General features: G+C 42.1%; 1 protein-coding gene across 6 annotated transcripts in view; it reads right to left on the reverse strand.

Annotated features, from left to right (window-relative positions):
- Window positions 1–19,161, reverse strand: part of cicb (capicua transcriptional repressor b) — a 347,812-nt gene that overhangs the window by 44,720 nt on the left and 283,931 nt on the right. For 4 of the 6 annotated variants that reach the window (XM_083533508.1, XM_083533507.1, XM_083533506.1 and 1 more), the window contains exon 1: window positions 4,202–4,464. The exons of the other annotated variants lie outside the window; for them this stretch is intronic. The gene's annotated coding sequence lies outside the window, so the exon portion shown is untranslated. Of the gene's footprint in view, window positions 1–4,201; window positions 4,465–19,161 lie in introns of those variants that run through there. 6 annotated transcript variants of the gene reach the window in all.

Raw genomic sequence — 19,161 nt, forward strand, 5'->3', positions numbered from 1 at the left:
ATCACTGACCTCGACTGTACAATCATATGACACAGAATTATCAGCACACACACTCACACTCTCACACACACGCAGCAGTTATCACAGGACAGATGAATTATCTGTAAGTGAATTAATCAGCCCTCGTTGTGGTCGGTATTAAAAGCATGGACAAAGACGCCGTTCAACAATTACGGAAATCCATATCGGAATAAACGACCGAAGGTCTGACCTTAGGCGCGGATGTAAGCTCCAGTCGAGCTTACTCACTTCGCACTCGAGATGTTCTGTGTAAATGTACAAGCAAATAAATAAATAAAAACCCAATAACAACGTAACCTGAAATGGGGCCGTCCCTAACATCTGTAATGTACAATTATAATGTACAAATAAACAAAATTGGCCCTTAGTCATTTCTTTGCAGTGCATACGTGTGCATCACTGCAGCACACACACACACACACACACACACACACACACACGCACACACACACACACACACACACACACACTGTTTTGTAAGACTATGACAGCCAAGAATGCACAGGCCAGACATCTCACCTCAAGAGCGATTCAAATATGTGGAAAAAGTGGACAGAGTTGTGATTCGTTTCTGCCAACCTACTGTGGTGCGAGCATATTGAACCTGAAAATGAGTGTTGATAGTGCGCTTCCTGACTGCTACTTCAGAACACGCGCACGAACACACACACACAACACTATGCAGAAGGCAAGAAATGCAGGCACCTTCGCTGTAATCACAACAGCTCCATGCTGTGCTCGACAAAGTAACTCTAAAATTAAATATCAATTGGGCTCCGTATGTGTATGCATGTGTAGATGGTGTGTACGGTGTATGTGTGTGCATGTGTAGATGGTGTGTACGGTGTATGTGTGTGCATGTGTAGATGGTGTGTACGGTGTATGTGTGTGCATGTGTAGATGGTGTGTACGGTGTATGTGTGTGCATGTGTAGATGGTGTGTACGGTGTATGTGTGTGCATGTGTAGATGGTGTGTACGGTGTATGTGTATGCATGTGTAGATGGTGTGTACGGTGTATGTGTGTGCATTTGTAGATGGTGTGTACGGTGTATGTGTGTGCATGTGTAGATGGTGTGTACGGTGTATGTGTGTGCATGTGTAGATGGTGTGTACGGTGTATGTGTGTGCATGTGTAGATGGTGTGTATGGTGTATCTGTGTGCATGTGTAGATGGTGTGTACGGTGTATGTGTGTGCATGTGTAGATGGTGTGTACGGTGTATGTGTGTGCATGTGTAGATGGTGTGTACGGTGTATGTGTGTGCATGTGTAGATGGTGTGTACGGTGTATGTGTGTGCATGTGTAGATGGTGTGTACGGTGTATGTGTGTGCATGTGTAGATGGTGTGTACGGTGTATGTGTGTGCATGTGTAGATGGTGTGTACGGTGTATGTGTGTGCATGTGTAGATGGTGTGTACGGTGTATGTGTGTGCATGTGTAGATGGTGTGTACGGTGTATGTGTGTGCATGTGTAGATGGTGTGTACGGTGTATGTGTGTGCATGTGTAGATGGTGTGTACGGTGTATGTGTGTGCATGTGTAGATGGTGTGTACGGTGTATGTGTGTGCATGTGTAGATGGTGTGTACGGTGTATGTGTCTGCATGTGTAGATGGTGTGTACGGTGTATGTGTGTGCATGTGTAGATGGTGTGTACGGTGTATGTGTGTGCATGTGTAGATGGTGTGTACGGTGTATGTGTGTGCATGTGTAGATGGTGTGTACGGTGTATGTGTGTGCATGTGTAGATGGTGTGTACGGTGTATGTGTGTGCATGTGTAGATGGTGTGTACGGTGTATGTGTGTGCATGTGTAGATGGTGTGTACGGTGTATGTGTGTGCATGTGTAGATGGTGTGTACGGTGTATGTGTGTGCATGTGTAGATGGTGTGTACGGTGTATGTGTGTGCATGTGTAGATGGTGTGTACGGTGTATGTGTGTGCATGTGTAGATGGTGTGTACGGTGTATGTGTGTGCATGTGTAGATGGTGTGTACGGTGTATGTGTGTGCATGTGTAGATGGTGTGTACGGTGTATGTGTGTGCATGTGTAGATGGTGTGTACGGTGTATGTGTGTGCATGTGTAGATGGTGTGTATGGTGTATGTGTGTGCATGTGTAGATGGTGTGTGTGTGTGTGTGTGTGTGTGTGTGTGTGTGTGTGTGTGTGTGTGTGTGTGTGTGTTTGCACTGCAGATCAGCACGTACGCCAAAAACACATTTTGGCCCACAGAGCAGGGCGCAGGTTGCAGCAGTGCAGGTTGATTCTTCAGAAATGGAGCATGCACCTGTGCTCCAGCAGCACCTTCCGAACCACATCTATTCCTATTGCTTACTTATTTCACTAATTTCCAGCTCTAGTCTTCTGAAACCCGTGCAACATCCTAAATGAGTCAGTTCTAGAACTACTTCTCCGCTTGTTTCTTGTGGGCCCATCCGTTACAACTTTTCCAGAACATTTTCTACACTCTTGACTCCTGGAGTCACCTCCTGACCCTCCCTGGGCCTACAGCTACCCAAGTACAGACAGCATCCCCAGCACGGGGAGCGTATGTGTGTGACACAGCAGAGATATATCGTTCCGTCCGTGCACGTTCCCCCCTAAATATCTCCAAGCCCTGTGACTCAACAGCCACCATCGACCTCGCAGGAGATACGCGTCAGTTATCAATCCGACACCGATAACATACAAAGGTCATGAAACAGGTCGAGCTCCTTTTCCGAATGAAAAGCGAGAGAAATAAACATCTCGTCGCCTCCTTTTCTTTTTTATTTCCACAGCCATCGTTATGGAGAGAGAGACCCTGCTCGCAGCAGACTGCAGAACGTATAAGCCTTTCACACCGATTTCCATGTGTCTGTTTTACGGGATAGAAACCAGGAAAACGGTTAAAAGGTTGACAGCACTAAAACAATCTTTTTCCATCTGGAGGTTCTCACTAATGCAACCAAGAATAAAAGAAGTTAACGCTTTATATAGCTTTCCAAAAAAAATGTGATAGAAGGATGCTTTGGCTCTTAATGAGTAATGTAAAGCTTGGCAGTAATGCATTCTTGAATGGTCTTTTTTTTAATACAGATAGAAATAAAGGCAACTCACAACTCAGATTGCGCATGAAACACACACACACACACACACACACACACACACACACACACACACACACACACACAGGGGGCTGTAGTACTACAGCTCCTTCCCCAATGTCACAGGAATACTCCTTACACAGGAAGCAAGCCAGGTGCCGTTTTCCCATAGATTTAGGATGGCATGGAGGACCTTGTGAAACATGCAAACATCATGATTAAACATGGTGATTGGATTTCTGGTGCTTTTTGCCATGGTACTATGCAGCAAGCTCGGCTCGGCTCGCGCGCACACACACACACACACACACACACAAACACACACTGTGAAAGAGACAGAGAGAGAGAGAGAGCTCCTTCGTGCACGTAGTAAAGTTGCAAATGATGTTTATGCAACGCGCCAGTACGCAGCAGGTCATGAGCACCTTTAGGGCCGTGGAAGCGCGCGCACACCCGTAGACACACACACACACACACACACACATATACACATATACATATATATATATATATATATATATATATATATATATATATATATATATATATATATATATATATATATATATATATGTGTGTGTGTGTGTGTGTGTGTGTGTGTGTGTGTGTGTGTGTACGACTGTTCACAGCTTATTGAATTATAGTCCAATTCGGTGGGTGAAAAAGTGTTTTATTTTTTTTAGCGTACAAGTAGAGTGTGTGTGCGCGCGCGCGCGTGTGTGTGTGTGAGTGTGTGTGAACAGAAGCAGAAGCGGCCGAGGGCAGCCGGTGCGCCTCGGCAGCGCGCGAGTGCGGGGATCGGGAGTTTTTACGATATTAGTGTTCGTATAATAAAAAACCCCCAAAAGACAGGAAGGGACTGCTTATTTAATTGTTCTCGAGCTTCTCTGTGGCCAAAACGTTGCTTTTACAACATCAGACAAAGTTTAAATTGCATCCCCACCCCCTCTCCTCTCATCTCCTCTATCCGTTCTTCTCATCTTTTCTTACTTCATTTTCTTTTTGTTGATTCCCCCACGCCACTCATTCATTCTCCCAAATACGATCAGAAGCTAGTCGATCATTAAATAAATCGTGTTGCACTAACTCACCCGAGTACGCAAAAATCGGAAGAAACCTCCCCGCTCCGACCTGCAGCCTCTGAGTCTTCTGCAATGTCCAAGTGGCGTCCAGAAACGATCTCTGTCCCAGGCATTTAACTTTCCTCCCCGATCCGCTCGGGCATCTTTTCCTCCTCACACGAACGAACTCCGAGAGGCACTGGGAAAAAGGCAGGGAAAAAAAACTCTCCGCGTCCCTTTTCCACTACAGTCACAAAATGGTGAATGAACCACTAACAGCTGGACCGCTCGACCAATCGGAGGGCGCCGACGGATACAGTAGCCAATGGGCGCGCGAGAAGCTACCGCGGGGTGGCCCGAGTTGTCAAAGCAGCCACGAGTGGCGTGCGAGCGGAGCCAATCGGGGCCCGCGCCGGCGTCTGGGCCACAAAGTGGACAGTATCCAGTGAGAGTGCCGGGAACCATAGGAACAGAAAGGGGGCGGGCACAAGGGGGAGGCGCTCGGAGGTTGCGTTGACCAATGGGGCGCCGCGTGAGATTTTCACGTCGCTCTCGCTCATAGCGGGGCAATGTTTACGGCGCAGTGTGTGTGTGTGTGTGTGTGTGTGTGTGTGTGTGTGTGTTTCCTTTGGATTCCCTGTACTTAAATGTGTATATCTTTATATCAAACCTGAGTGTATGGAACTCACTTGAGGTAGACCTCTCTCTCTCTCTCTCTCTCTCTCTCTCTCTCTCTCTCTCTCTCTCTCTATATATATATATATATATATATATATATATATATATATATATATATATATAAAATAAGCGTTAAAGCCATCGAGATTCACTTTGACTTTCTCCTCCTTGCTCCGGAATTTTTCTTTTTTTCTATTTCCCCCCTCAAGTCTTGCTCTCTTTTTCTCTCAGCAACAGACCCTCTCCTTGGTAGCCGCCAGCCTATCACGGCGCGCGTTTTCGTCGGTGCTGACGTTGGCGACGCGTCGCCCCACCTCCTCTTTACGATCTCAGCTGGAGTTTTGTCGTTGACGTCACCGTGCCGAGAAGCGATTGGCGACCCGGCCGGCTCCTTCAGCCAATCAGCGAGCCGAGCGGTGAAGTCACCACGCATGTTGCCACCAGCTGGCCGGTGTGGGCGTGGCCTGGCGTACTCGCTTAACCCCGCTGCCTTGACTTATATAGTAGTATTGCTTGGGGAGTTTCATGAGACATGGGATACTCCTCATTTATAGTGAACTTACCAAAGTTTCTGCAGTGAAAGCACCTGTTGGAAATACATTATATATGCAGCTACAATTCTATATAACTCTATAACTCTATAACTCTATAACTCTATATATATATATATATATATATATATATATATATATATATATATATATATATATGCAGCTATAATGCAGCTAATGTGTAAATCCGAATCAGAAAATGCATCCTTTATACGGTCAGATATCAGATCGAAAAATGAACACCCTGGATAAATTAGATAAGGGTAAAACGTGAAATGCTTACAAGTGATATAGTTCCAGTTACATAATCGCTTTTTATCAGTACCCAAGCTGGACCTGAGGCGCCACCTGCCGTTCGAAAATGTAATCACTCAGAAAACAGGGAAAGTGAGGTTTCCTTTTTGGTTTCCTCAGTTTGAACATAACACAGGGAAAGAAGGTCAAACACACCCATGTGACTAACAAGTTCAAAAATGTACCATCCAATAATCTCACCTCAAGGTTTTTTCTTTAATATGAAAGCTAGATTAAAATAAACAACCACATTCTTTGGGATTCAACTAGTTATACATATGGAGTGTTTTAGTTTTAGTTCAGGTTTGTTAATAGTAGTGTGGCGGATAGTTTTTTATACCAGAGATCCCTCGTGTCTGTTACTTTCTGGCTTTCTTTTTAGTTAGTCTTGCCTGAGGCCTTTCTTGCACCTTGATCACATTGTACAGTGTCTTTACCTGTTATGTCACAAAAAGGATACTTAATTTCTCCCTCCCTGTCAACCATCTACTCTCCTTTTCTATCTCTCTGTTAAGTTATACATGCTCATAAGGTACCAGTGACCAGTGATCCTGCCTCTTTCTTCTTTTCGCATCCGCCTGATCCATCTCAAAGCCTTACATCTGGATGGCGTTCTCTTCCATTAGAGATCACTCTATGCAGCTGGAAATGGTTCCACATGAACAGCCTGAAGATCCATGAAGTTCATGAGCAAATCAGGATTCATGAGGATGGATTTGGATTGTTATTAATATTAATTATTAACAGTCTGCTACAATGGCTTAAGACTGCAATTTGCATGAACAGTTGATTCTGCATTTCAAGACTCATCACCTCGCAACCTCAACAATGATGGAACTGAAATGAATGGACATTTGGTTGGCATCCAGATGAGGACGGGCTCCCTTTTGAATCTGGTTCCTCACAAGGTTTCTTCCTCACACTATCCTTGGAGATTTTTCCTTGCCACAGTTACCACTGGTTTGCTTATTAGGAATAAACATTTAGGCACTAAACGTATAGGCACTAACATATGAATTCAGTTTTTATAACCTATTTATCTCTGTAAAACTGCATTAACCATTGTTAAAGGTGCTATACAAATAAAACGAACAGAAAAATAATAGATTGAATTGAATGTAATGAATATACAGTAGGTAGTAATTGATACTAAACTCACTCAGTTTAGGCTTTTCATATTAGTATCCGTATACTCAATATTGACCTTTTCAAGACCAACCCCCTTAGCAGACAGAGGAATTCCAGGGCCTACATAGTTAACATTAGTCACATTAGGCAGATTGGAAATGTAATTCGACCCAAACATGTACCATCTGCAACTTTGCAGCTACAATATATGTCCAAAAGTTTGTGGGCACTTGACCATCACACCCCTATGTTCCATGATAGATTTAGTCCTCCTTTGCATTTATAATAAGCTTCATGTGGGAAAGCGTTCCACAAGATTTTGAAACATGACTGTGGAGATTTGTGCTCAGGTAGCCACAAGAGCACTAATAAAATAGGGCACTGACATTAAGGGACAAGGCATGGTGTACTGTTGGTGTTTCAAAAAGATGGAGTGATGTCAGGGCTTCATATCATTCCAGAGACGTGGCACTTTTCATTTCTTAAATTATGCCCTTTGCACATCATTGCCTAAATTAGAGATTTTTGTTTACCGAAGCACCACTTGAGTGAAATCCCTTATTTATGACTTGATACCCTGCTATTTCTATTTTATAGCAGATTTGCACATGCACAAATGTGATTGCACACTAAATTAATCTTCTTCTTCTTTCAGCTTCTCCCATCAGGGGGCGCCACACAGAGGCTCATCCATCTCCATAGCCCCCTGTCCTCTACATCTGTCTCTTTCAAACCAACTACCTGCATTATCATCGGTCACCACATCCATAAACCTCCCGCCTTGGTCTTTCTCTTTTCCTCCTTCCTGGTGGCTCCATCCTCAGCATTCTCTTACCGATATACCCCATGTCCCTCCTCTGCACATGTCCAAACCATATCAATCAGGCCTCTCTCACTTTGTCCCATTAAACATCCTACATGCCCTGTCCCTCTATTAAACTAATTTCTAATTCTGTCCATCCTCGTCACTCCCAATGAAAATCAGCATCTTTAACTCTGCCAAGTCCAGCTCCACTCCTGTCTTTTAGTCAATGCTACTCTCTCTTAACCCCTCCTTTTCTCCCTCTATACCAACTTCATTGGTGAAGTCATATCCTCACATGGTTTTTTTTTACCACTGCTCTGCAGATGAAACTCAACTCATTATCAGATACCACAGCTTCCGGTTGGATCAACTAAAACTCAACCACAGCAAAACAGAACTGCTGGTCATCCCAGGTGATTCATCTCCAGGTCAAGATCACCAAATAACACTTTATGACTCTCTGCTCTCCCTTTCCGCCACTGCTCGTAACCTTGGACAATAAACTGTCCTTTTTCATACATGTCGCTAATGTGGCTCATTCCTGACAATTTCTTCTCTATAACATCCGAAGGATTTGGCCATTTCTGTCCACACAGGCTGCCCAGGTGCTTGTTCAGTCTCTTGTCATTTCGAGACTGGACTACTGCAACTCTCTGCTGGCAGGTCTTCCCCTGAACGCTATTCATCCACTGCAAATGATCCAAAACGCAGCTGCACGACTTGTGTTTAATTTGCAAAAGTTCTCCCACACCACCCCACTGCTGCGCTCCCTTCACTGGCTTCCAGTAGCTGCACGTATCAGATTCAAAACACTAAAGCTTGCCTACAAGGCCAAAAATGGACCAGCACCATCTTACCTCAGAGACTTCATCACACCTCGCACTGCACCACCCTGTCTGAGGTTCTCCAGCACTGCTCGACTGGTACCACCTTCTCTTAGAATGAGAGGTAAGTATACTTCAAGGCTCTTCTCTGTTCTGGCACCGAGGCGGTGGAATGAACTTCCACTAAATGTCCGTACAGCAGAGTCCCTGACTATCTTTAAGCGACGATTGAAAACCCTCCTCTTCCTGAAACACCTAAATTATCACTTTCCAAGTTTGCTTTGTAGAAATCAAGAGTTAAATTTATATTAAGTTTGTAATCTAGCGTACCAGTGTAGATTTATTCATTGCATGAGACTCAAAGCACTTTTGTAAATGTGCGCCATTTTTGTAAATGCCACAAATGTAAATGTAATCCATACAACATCGCAGGTCTCACCACAGTCATATAAACTTTCCCTTTCACTCTTGCAGATACTCTTCTATAACAAATCACTTCTGCTCTCACTCTTCTCCACCCACTCCACCCTGCTTGCACTCTTTTCTTCACTTCTCTAACACACTCTCCATTACTTTGCACAGTTGACCCCAGGTACCTAAACTACTCACCACTCCACTGCCCTCTCTTTCATTCACACACATGTACTCTGTCTTACTCCTACTGACTTTAATTCCCCTTCTTTTCAGCGAGTACCTTCACCCATTGCTCGAATTGAGTCAAATCTTATAGGGTTCTCCAGTTGTTGTGTAATTCATATATTTTTTTGTAAAATAATCTTGGGAACCCCCCTAAATACATTTTTTCTTGTCATGGGGGGGTCCCTAATGCCTTATGGGGGATTCCCCCAGCCCCCCCACAATTCGAGCACTGCCTCCACCTCTCCAGGGTCTTATCATCACAATCTTAATATCATCCGCAAACATCATAGTCCATTGTTTTTCACTTGGGAGCATAGGCATTGATGACATTTATCATCACCCCTTCAACTTCGAGCTTCATGTTCATCACCCTATTAGAAACTCTCTTCACCTCCACTACACTCTTACTGTACTCTTTCTTCAGATTATTCCCTACACCAATTCTCTTTCCATCCACTATACATGATAGAACAGTTTAAACCCACCTCCAATGTTCCTGGCCTTACTCCCTTTCCACTAGTTCTCCTGAACACACAACATATCTACCTTTCTCCTCTCCATCATATCAGCTAATTTCTACTGGTACCATGTTGGCTAACAATACCTGTGGTGGTTGTTGGTAACCCGGGCCTCGACTGATCCGGTTAGAATTTCTGATTCGTGATGCGCATATTTGATTTGGCACGTTTTACACTAGGTGCCCTTCCTAACAGAATCCTCCCCATTTATTCGGGCTTGGGACCGGCACTAAGAGTGCACTGGCTTGCTAATGGCTGGGTTTACTGAATCAATCATAGACTGTAAATCCTACATCATACACTTAAAATGCTGTTGTTGCCTGGATTTAACATCTCACATATTTGGTTTACAAGCAAGGCATTTCTTAATTGCATTATATTATCTTTTATTGGAGTTTGGTGTTTATCTCATGTCATGCAATGACCTTCTGTGTATTGGTGAGTTAGAAGCTGCTTCTCTTGTTGTTCGTTGAAGTCCTCCTTTAAGAATTTGTACTTCCTTTGAAAGTGTCTGTCTTTAATCGATTTTAAGATCGCATGCTGAAAGAGGCAGGATTAAAGAATCCAAAAGGTATCAGTTACAGTATTAGGATGATCTACACCACCCTTCTGGCTGCTCCTGATAGGGCTCACCACAACGGATCATCCTTCTCCATATCATACTGTTGTTATATGGGTTATATGTGGCCAAAAGTATACGGACACCTAACCTTTAAGCCCTTCTGTAGTTCTTCAAACTGTTGCCACAAAGCTTTAAACACACAATTGAATAGAATGATCTTATTGAATGCTGTATACAGTTTCATTACAATTTAACCTCGCTGAAACTAAGTGCCAATAACCAGTGACCTTGTGCACAATAATATTAATCAAGCTCCATGAAGAAAATGGGACAAGGTTGTTGTGAATGGATCCAAATATCCTGCACAGAGCAATGACACCAACCCCATTAAACACTACTGGGGTGAACTTTAAGCATTTCACCCCAGGCCTCCTCACCCAACATCAGTGCATAAATGATTACAAATCCCAACAGCTACACTCCAAAATGTAGTGAAAAGTCTTCCAAGTAGAGTGGAGCTTATTAGAATCTTGAATAGGGTGTTTGTCATACAGTATATCTCTGATTGCAATGTTATTATTATTTTTGTTATTTTTATTATTATATATGTACAATATTATTTGACCTAATTATAACTTTCAAAGTCCACATAAAATTTTATATATTGCACACATTTTCTATTTATATGCACAAAAGTTCTTTTTAAAATTCTTTTTAATACTGAAAGGTCCAAATATGTACCATAATTCTTTTCAAGTGTACACTAAAGCTATGTTTTCAGGTAAAATATGCTTTTTAATGGTACAAAAGATAAAAAGTGTTGACCCCATGCCAAGGAAAAAAGCACAAATTAGTATAATTTCTTCTGAGATTATAACAACAAGAGACATGAGTTCCAATGATTTGTTATCTATGTAAAAGGAAGACATTTTTCTTATCATTGTTATAATAAAATAATAGATAGCTTTACTGTAAACTGATTACTACAAACAAATTCACATTGCAGCAGAGATTTCGGGTCGCATCCTTGCTGAGTCTATGTTCAACGTTTATTTTAGTTCTAATTCGAATCTCCTTGATGTTCAGAGATCACCTTTTGCCTTTACACATATATAAATTTTCTATAACAGATTAATGTAGTGGTTGAAAATCAGTACTTCTTGAGACCTCTGACACAAAATTAGGAGGAAAGAGCCTTATTATATCATTACAGTGGCGTTACAGAGCTATCTTTGGCCTGGAGATGATCACCTAGTTCATTTTGCTGCATCCAAACACCACATAATAACAGATTTAACTCCTTTGTATTCAGTTATTCTCATGCTAGCTAACATTTCAAAGTTTAGAAACCTGTTATTAGTTACCATGAGCTATAGTTTTCCCACGTTCCTTGGAAAAACTGCACTAATTTACCATTGGGTGGTAAAAACTGTGTGCGTCTTCTTTTTGTTCTTTTGCAAATCTTTCTAGGTAGTTTTTATTTCATACGGAATGAAAAATTTCTTGTTTGGCTTAAGTAACTACTATAGTGAGAATAGATTTAAATCGTAATCTCATTTGACAGACGCTCACTTTTTTTAGGCTTTTCGATGTTCCAATTGAAACACCGAATTTAGTGAGAAGTAACAAGCAAATGAAAGAGAAACAAAGCTGTGTTTGCTTTTGAATTAAGAAAAAAAAAAGAGAGCCAAGATGTTATTGTCGGCTACACAATAAACAGTAGGCGGTGATGCAAAACATGCATAGTGGATGACACCATGCTGAAATGCCTCGTTAGAACTGCCTCCATGCTAGGGACTTGACCTTTGATCTGACCCGTCCCATGATGACAGCCCCTCTCTTTGAGCATAGAAATGGCATGTCAGTGAACTGTCACGCATCCAAACCCCCCTCCATGCCACTGGCTTTATTGGCAGACGAAGACTGAACTGAGGAAAGCAGTAAAAGATTAGACAGATGACAGCCAGACGGACAGTGAGACGAGTAAGTCAACCAGACTCATGAACACTGCAGAATCACCACAATTACAACAACATGCTTCATTAAGTCAGGTGTCAGTCCAGGGTGAGGTTAAAAAAAATTATGTCCTCGATGATGTATACAAGCCTTGGTCTGACACACCTGATTGAATTTATCGCCTCAGGACTGAGCTGGATAGTTTTAGCACTTGTATAGAGTGCCGACTGTTCTGCATTAAATCTCGATAAATCAAATCAAAATCAAATCAAATTTTATTTGTCACATACACATACATACAGGGTACGACATGCAGTAAAATGCTTTTTATGATGGTCCGGCATAAGGAAATAGGATGAGGAGAAAAATAATACAGGAAAAAGAAGGCAGATAAATAAAGTTTAAAACTATATAAAATATAGGAATATATAAAGATATATATATATATATATATATATATATATATATATGAGAAAAAAAAGCTGTATACAAAATATGCTTGTGGCAGTAAACAGTAAAACAGTAAACAATTTAAGGTGGTTTATGTAATTGTCCTTAAAGTGTCTGTGTGCAGTATGGAGTGGTATAGATAAAATATAAAATGCACTCTGCTGTGCGAGTCGAGTTTAAAGTGTTGTAGTGCAAAAGAAAAATATGTGCAGAGAAAAAGTGTGATGATGGAGAGAGTGGGCAAGTTTTTAGATCCTGGGTGTTTCCTGGTTTAAACTCCGAATGGCCTGCGGAAAGAAGCTTCTCCTCATCCTCTCTGTGTTCGCTTTCAGGGAGCGGAAGCGTTTCCCTGAACGCAACAAAGAAAAGAGTCCATTGTTGGGATGGCTGAGGTCCTTCACAATCTTCCTGGCTCTGGTCCTGCACCGTGTGCTGTAGATGTTTTGCAGGTTAGGGAGCTCGGTGTGGATGGTACGTTCAGCTGAACAGTTTAAAGTCTAAAGTCCCTTAAGCATCTCAGATGGTACAGACACTGCCGGGCTTTCTTCACCAGGATGACAGAGTATTGAATAAATTCAATAAAAAAAAATTATTCTAGCATTGGGTTTAAGGTTAGTGTTTGGGTTAGGGTTATTTTGCAGTTAGGGTTTGGGTTAGGGTTATTTTGCAGTTAGGGTTAGGGTTATGTTTTAGGGGGTGTGTGTGTGTGTGAGATGGTGTAGTGTCAGTATGGATTGGGTAGTGTCAGTAGTAGGAGTAAGGATTGGGTTGTGTCAGTACAGATGGGGTAGTGGAACACAGATTGAGTAGTGTGTAATGCAATGCAGATCGGGCAGGGTTGGGGTTAGGGTAAGATCGGTTAGTGAGCGTGGGTGCAGATCAGAAAATGTGAGTACACATCGGGTAGTGTGAGTGTGAGTGCAGATTGTGTAGTGTGAGTACAGATCGGGTAGTGTGAGTGTGAGTGCAGATCATGTAGTGTGAGTGCAGAGTAAGGGTTAGATCGGGTAGTAAGTGTGAGTACAGATCGGGTAGTGAGAGTGCAGATTGGGTAGTGTGATGCAGATCGGGTAGTGTGAGTGTGAGTGCAGATCGGGTAGTGTGAGTGTGAGTGCAGATCGGGTAGTGTGAGTACAGATCGGGTAGTGAGAGTGCAGATTGGGTAGTGTAATGCAGATTGGGTAGTGTGAGTGTGAGTGCAGATAGGGTAGTGTGATGCAGATCTGGTTGTGTGACCCAGATCGGGTAGTGTAAGTGCAGATCGGATAGTGTGATGCAGATCGGGTAGTGTGAGTGTGAGTACAGATCGGGTTGTGTGAGTGTGAGTACAGATTGGGCACTGTGAATAGAGATCAGGTTGTTGCCTGTGTGTGTGTGTGTGTGTGTGTGTGTGTGTGTGTGTGTGTGTGTGTGTGTGTATGTGTGTGTGTTTGTGTGTCTGATGGTGTAGTGTCTCTAGTGTCAGTAAGGATTACGTCATATCAGTACAGATCGGGTAGTTTGAGGGGCATTTGCCCTTCATCTTTTTTCTTTTGCCTGCAATGCTTTCTGTTTTTTCCTAGGGTTAGGTTTAGGGTTAAGGTTTGGGTTTGGGTGTGCGGTTTGGGTTAGGGTTAGCGGTTAGGTTTTAGAGTTAGGGCTTAGGGTTAGGTTTGAGGGTTAGGATTAGGGTTGAGTTTTAGGGTTGAGGTTGGGCATAGGGATTACGGTTGGGGTTAGGTTTTAGGGTTGGGGTTAAGGTTAGGGTTAGGGTTAGGATTTAAAGTTAGGACTAGCTGTTGAGGTTAGGTTTTAAGGTTAGGGTTAGGTGTTGGGTTTAGACCTTAGGTTTAGTTTTTTTGGTCTGGGTTAGGGTTGGGGTTGAGGTTAGCGGTTAGGATTCAGGGTTAGGTTCTAGGGTTAGGTTTTAGGGTTAGGATTTATGGTTAGGTTTTAGGTTTGGGATTAGGGATAGGGATTATGGTTAGGTTTTAGGGGTTGAGTTAAGGTTAGTGGTTATTGTTTAGGGTTTGTTTTATGTTTTAGCGTTGGGTTTAAAGGTTGGGGATAGATATCAGGGTTAGGTTTTAGGGGTTGGGGGTAGATTTTTGGGGTAAGGTTTTAGGGTTGGGGTTAAGGTTAGCGGTTAGGGTTAGGATTTAAAGTTAGGACTAGCTGTTAAGGTTTGTTTTAAAAACCTGTTAAAAAAAAACAACTGAGTTTTGCCTTTTAGGGTTAGGGTTAGGTTTTAGTCTTAGGGGTTGGAGTTTAGGGTTAAATTTTTGGGTTAGGGTTTAGGCTTTAGGGTTAGGCTTAGAGTAAGAGGTAGGTCAGGCCATCAATTACCCCTAAGTCTGTATTTACCTCTCATTTAGGCCTTGGGAATAAATAATACCTAGTTTCTGAATCCAAATTATCTCTGAGGGATCTCTTATGGAGAGCCCCTGCGTCGTGGATATGGGACTTAGAGGTTTGGCCTTTGAGCTAGTTTTCTTCAGGGGCCCCTGAGGGCCCTCGTGTTGCTGTCAAAAGGCTTTAAGTTTTCCTGGCTCCCGGGGAACCCAATTCAGATAGGACCTCCCCCGCACCGTCTCCTTGATCCTATGCGGGCGGACATTTTTGTCCGCTAAGAGCACTTAAGGTTGTCTTTTACGCGTTTTTCGGAAAAAAAAATTTAAAATCTAAGTCCCGTATCAGCGATTGAGGGTCGGGCTCCGAGAGCTATTTGTGTTACGGTGCCTATGGTAACCTCAACTCTTGGTATCCAGAGAGTTCAGCTAAAATGCTTTACCATGCCTTTTTTTAAAACTTGCATAAGGTGTGTTTCTTTTTGACCTTGAGATCCAGTTTATCCCAGAGCAGTTCAATAGGATTTCAGTGTGGTGACCCTAAAACCTTAAGTTTGACTGTGTGTGTGAGCCAGTCTGATAAAATCTTCTCTTCTTTTCTCTATTTTAAATGTGTTCTTACGTTAGAGACAAAATTATTTTAGTAAAAAATTATTTAGTAATTTCACGTCCACAGACATTTCCACTGTGCTTTTGACTATTACTATGTTTGTCGCATAGAAAGAAAAGAAGCATGCACATGTATCAAAAACCACAAGAATTTGTGTTTTCACATTTCACATGCATATGAATTTGTCTGTATGTGTAAATGTGTGGATGTTTGTTTGTGTTTTGGGAGTGTGTCTGTATGTAGATGTGTATGAGTGTGTGTGTGTGTGTGTGTGTGTGTGTGTGTGTGTATACACGTGTGTGTGGCTGTATGTGTGAATGTGAGGATGTTTGTGTATGTGTGTTGAGAGTGTGTCTGTATGTAGTTGTGTGCTGAGCCCTACACTGTTTATCTATTTAAATATGCTTTTTTTTCTTTTTTTTTACCTAACAACGTATTAAAAAAATCGTAAACGAGAGCGTGGATTTTCTGCTCTCGAGCGCCCTCTACGCAAAATTACATGTGAGACGCTTCCGGAAGTGTGTAAGTTTTCATTCACACTTCAGGAACTAATTAATGTTTTAGCCAATGAAAAGAGGTAATGGATATCACGTGATCGACTGCTATAAAACTGGAAGGAGTTTCTGCTTCGCGGCGCTCCGTTTCACAGCCGAAAGGTTTATAAAGCGGTAAGTTTAATTTAATATTGTTCATTTCATTATATATTTTTTTCTCACTATGTAGCCAGTGACCTTGCAGCTACAGCTCAATAATTCTTACTAGTATATTGATAAACTGACGGTTTATAAACAGGCTACACGCTACATACATACATACAATGTTGAGGTTAGCTATTTGGCTGGCTAGCGCCGGCTAACGCTAGTTATCACTAACACGCTAGCTAGCGCTAGCCAGAGTTTACCAGTGGAATTTTTTTTAAATAAAAGATGCATTTATTTATTTTTTTTTAACTTATTTTAATTTATGGCTCTGTCTGCTTAATTTGAAGTCTATTTAAACTCTCAGAGGAGCTGTAGCTTGGTCATGTATGGGTGTTTTTTCCTCCCATCATTTACACATTTCTACAGATAGATGTTCTAAGGCTATGGCATTGAAGAGGAAATGTGCAGAAGTGAAAGGTTATCATTTAAGAGATGTGCAAGCTATATAAACAAGTCATCTGTCTATCTGTCTATCTGTCTATCTGTCTATCTGTCTATCTGTCTATCTGTCTATCTATCTATCTATCTATCTATCTATCTATAATGTCTATCTATCTATAATGTCTATCTATAAATAACACATTATATACACACATACATGAATGTGAAATGTTGGGCAGAATGTACAGTAGGGATATACAGATACATATAAATAAAGAATAGTGCAAATGTATTGAGAAGTAAAAAAAGATGTAATATGTACATGTATAGTACGGAGGTTATATACAGTGTTTTGTTTTGTTTGTTTTGTAGTGATCTAGCGGTGTAGTGTAGAGTTCAGTAGTGTGACGGTGGATGGAAAAAACGCTGTCCCTGAACTTGCTGGTTCTGGTGTGTATGTTCCTGTATCTCTTTCTTGATGAAAGCAGGTTAAACAGTTTGTGACTGGGATGTGAAAAGTCCTTAATAATGTTGTGAGCGCTGCGCAGACATCTGCTGTGGTGAAAGTGTTCAATGGCAGGTAGTTAGGTGCCAGTGATGCGCTGAGTCATTTTGACCAGCCTTTGCAGGGCTTTACGTTCACACACAGTGGAGCCTCCGTACCATACAGTGATGGAGTTGATCAGTATGGTCTCGATGATGCAGCGGTAGAAACTCGTTAAAATCCCTGGGGACCGATGAGCTTTCTTGAGACTTCTAAAGTAGTACAGGCGTTGTTGTGCTTTCTTAACCAGAGCTGAAGTGTTCTGGTGCCAGGACAGATCCTCAGAGATGTGAACTCCCAGGAACTTAAAGCTGGAGACTCTCTCTACCTCAGTTCCATTGATGTTGACCGGTAGATGTCTCCTGCTGTTGGATTTCCTAAATTCGACGATGAGCTCTTTAGTCTTCGAGGCGTTGAGGGTCAGGATGTTGGTGGCACATCACACTGTCAGGCTTCGGATCTCTTCTCTGTAGGCAGATTTGTCGTTGTTGTCGATCTGGCAGACTACGGTGGTGTCATCTGCACCAGTTTGAAGATGTTGGAGTTATACAGAGGAGCACAATCGTATTTTAACAAGTTAGGGAGGGAGTAGAGTAGTGGGCTCAGAACACAGCCCTGTGGGATGCCAGTGTTCAGAATGAGGGTTGAGGATACCTGGTTGCCCAACCTAACAGATTGAGGTCTGTTGGTGAAAAAGTCCAGAATCCATCTGCAAGTGGAGGTGCAGATACCCAAGTCACTAAGCCTAGTGATCAGTACAGTTGGAAGGACTGTTTTGAAAGCAGAGCTGAAGTCAATAAACAGCATTCTGATGTGAGTGTTGCTTTTATCCTGATGGGTGTCCAGTGCATGCTCTGAGAACATCCGTATGCCTTCCGGGCCAGCTGCCTTGTGTGCATCCACTCTACTAAACGCTGAATAAACATGCGTTGTTGAGAGTAAAAGTGGGCTGTAAGCAGTAGAAGAGTGGTTGAGGTCAAATGTCCGTGGTTGAGGTGAAATGTCCTATGCCTTGATTGAAACGAGCAAAAAAGTGAGTTCGTCCGGTTGGAAGGCACTGCTGGTTGGTTGAGCTGTAGGTTTGTAGTCCGTGATGGTCTGGATGCCTTTCCACCTGCGTCTGGGGTCAGAGTTGTGGTAGTGCTCTTCTTTGTGGAGTTTGAATGTGAGTTTGGCTCTCCTCATGCCTATTTTCAGGTTGGCCCTGGCTCTGTTGTAGTCTGTACGTTGCCAGATTTAAAGGCAGCATCTCTTGCTTTCAACAGGAGACGGACTTCAGAGTTCATCCATGGCTTCTGATTAGGAAAGCATTTTACTTGTTTGACGGTAGTGACATTTTTCATACTGAGTTAAACGTTTATTTCATACATTTAGAAATGTTTGTGGGTAGATTCTGTGAAGTGTGAAGCCATGTTGCTCTGATCCTTGTTGTGGTGGGACAGTGTGTGTGTGGGTTTAAATGCTTCTTCTGATGGCCATGAATAAACATGAAGCTGCATGCAATGCAATGCTGGATATCATGTCTTATCTAATTCATATTTAATTCAAATTATCCTGTGTTGTTGGTTTTAGGTAACAGTAGACATCCCCAAGTTGTTAGTCAGAATCCAGCCTTCACTGCTGTAAACCAAGTGTCATGTTGTTTTTTATATCAGCAAGTTAGTTCCTGGTCTGAGAGAGCATGAACCACATGGTCCTAGTTTTAATTGAAAATTTTTAATCGCAATAATAAATAACTGACAATATCAGTGTGTAAAATTCCCATGATGTTTTTTCAATGTAACCGGAAATGTCCCAGGACCAAAGACATCACTCTCTGACATTAACGAATAGCTGTTTAAATGGTCCATTTAAGACTTGAGTATTTGTCTAAAACATCAGACAACAAGAAAACGAACAATTAATACAGTCTGACACAGAAGCTCTGCTATAAACCCTTAAGTGTTTGAAGTGCGAGTTTACAGGTGGATGAACTCTATAAGGTCTGTAGTATTGCATTGAGATGTTTCTTCATTATTATTA

Source organism: Silurus aristotelis (assembly GCF_946808225.1).
Source record: "Silurus aristotelis genome assembly, chromosome: 1".
NCBI classification, from domain to species: domain Eukaryota; kingdom Metazoa; phylum Chordata; class Actinopteri; order Siluriformes; family Siluridae; genus Silurus; species Silurus aristotelis.